Genomic DNA, 2,653 nt, shown 5'->3' with positions numbered 1-2,653 from the left:
GGAGCCCATCATTGCAGCCACTGTGTCATTCCATATCATTGAAGGTCTTCTCCTTTTTTACTGACTTTCTACTGCACCAAGCATGATATCTTACTCCAGAGACTGGTCCTTTCTAATAATTTAACCAATGTGTACAAGAGGAAGTCTAGAGATTCTAGCTTTTAAGGAGTCTTCGAGGTGTACTTCAATATAGAATTGTTAATTCTTCTAACAGTCCATGATATTTCAATATTCTTCAGTAACATCACAATTCAAATACATTAATTCTTCTTCGGTCTTCCTTATTCATTGTCTAGCTTTCACATGCATATTAGGTGACTGAAAATACCACGGCTTGGGTCAGGCACATCTTAGTGTTCAAAGTGACATCCTTATTCATAATACTTTAAAGAAAATTTTTGTAGCAGATTTGCCCAGTGCAATATGTTGTCTAATTGCTTTCTTCACTGCTGCTTTCATGGTCATTGATTGTTGATCCAAGTAAAATGGTATCCCTGACAATTTCATTTTTTTCTCCATTCATCATGAGTTTCTTACTGGTCCAGTTGTGAGGATACATATGTAATTTTTTTTTTCTTTATGTTCAGGGGCAATCTATGCTGGTCTTTTATCTTCATCAGTGTTCTTGTTACCACGTGCCACTCTGATAGGAATATACTACAATGGGACAGCTTGAACAAACAGGAGTTTATTCTCTTACAGTTTGGGAAACTAGAAGTCCAAATTCAAAGTGACAGGCTCTAGGGGCAGTGTAAAACCCCTCGACCTTGGGCTTCAGCTCTGCCTCCAGCTCCTGGCCCACTGAAGCTCTCTCCACTCAGGCAGCTACTGGCTGCTGATGCTAACAAGCCCAAGGCCAGCAAATAAAATGGCACAGTCCTGATGTTACCAAACCACATGTCAGGCCATTAATTCAAGTCTCAGGGTCGGCAGAGCATGGTGGGCTGCTGAACAACTGGCACGGCTACATGTAGGGTTCAAGCATGCCATAACCTAGAGACTATCCCCAAGGCTTCTCCTTATATACAGGAAGCAGACCACATCCTTAAGGCAGCTACTCAGCTGCTACAGTAGATTATACCATGGAAATGATTACCACTCTTATCATGGGGAATACTACATCCAGCTGCCCAGCCACTCAATCAGGCCTAGCCAAGTTGACACACAAATACAACCACCACAATCAGTAAGTGCTTGAAGTCTTCTTTGCTTTCAGGAAGAAAAGTAGTGTCATCTGTGTAATGCAAGTTGTAAATAAGTGATCCTCCAATATTGATGCTGATTCCTTTTTCATATAGTCCAGTTTTCAGATTATTTGCACTGTGTACAGATTGAAAAATATAGTGAAAGAATACAACTCTGACACCCATTTTTCCTGATTTTAAACCATGTGGTATCCTTTTGTTTTATTCTAATGAATACCTCTTGTTCTATGTACAACTCCTCGTGAGTACAATTAAGTGTTCTGGAATTCCCTTTCTTCACAGTGTTATCTATAATTAGTTATGATCCACACAGTGGAATGTGTTTGCATAGTGAATACAACACAAGTAATTATCATTCCACTTTTCTTTGCTTTCAACCAATATTCATCTAATATCAGCAATGATATCCATCCCATGTTCCATACCCTCTTCTGAAAGTGCCTTGAATTTCTGAGTTTCCTGTCAATATACTGCTGGAAACATTGAATTATTTCAACAGAATTTTACTTGTGTGTGATATTAAATATAATGTTCCATAATTTCCACATTCTGTTGGATCATTTCTTTGAAATGGACACAAACATGGATATTTTCCTGATGGTTGGCCTGATAGCTGTATTCCAAATATCTTGACATAAGTGAGTGTGTTCTTCCAGTACTGCATCTCCTTGTTGAAACAACGCAGTGGATATCCCATCAATTCCTGTAGCCTTATTTTGTGCCATTTGCTTTACTGCAGTGTGGAATTCTTCCTTCAGTACTATCTATTCTTGATTATATGGTATCTCCTGAAGTCGTTTAATGTCGAGAAATTATTTTTGTTCTAGAGATTCTGTGTATTATTTCCATCTTCCTTTGATGCTTCCTGCATGGTTCTATATTTTGCAACAAAATATTTTGAAATTGCAACTTGAGACTTGACTTTTTTCTTCAGTTCTTTGAGCTTAAAAAATGCCAAGCCTGTTCTTCCCTTTTTATTTTCTAATTTCAGCTCTTTGCACATTTCATTATACACTTTACTTTGCTTCTCAAGCCACCGTTTAAAATCTTCTGTTCAGCTCCTTTATTTCATCATTTCTTTCATTTGATTTACTACCCTCTGTTCAAGAACAAGTTTCGGACTCTCTTTTGACATCCATTTTGGTCCTTTCTTCTTTTTCTGTCTTTTTAATGACCTTTTGATTTCTTTATGTATGATGTCTTTAATGTCATTCCACAACTCATCTGGTCTTTGATCATTGGTGTTCAGTGCATCACATCTATTCTTAAGGTCTTCTCTAAATTCAGGTGGGATGTAATCATGTTTGTATTTTGGTTATCATAGACTTTATTAGGTTGGGTTCACTAAAGGAGCAAAACCAGTAAAGCTTATATGCACATATACAGAAAGATAAATTTATCTTAGGAAAATGGCTCACACACTTATGGAAGTTGGCAAGTCCCAAGTT

The sequence above is a fragment of the Orycteropus afer genome, unplaced genomic scaffold (assembly GCF_000298275.1).
Source record: "Orycteropus afer afer isolate SDZICR_OR568_19922 unplaced genomic scaffold, OryAfe1.0 scaffold00411, whole genome shotgun sequence".
Lineage (NCBI taxonomy): Eukaryota > Metazoa > Chordata > Mammalia > Tubulidentata > Orycteropodidae > Orycteropus > Orycteropus afer.
The sequence above is the reverse complement of the archived record's forward strand: the minus strand, read 5'-3'. Positions refer to the sequence as shown.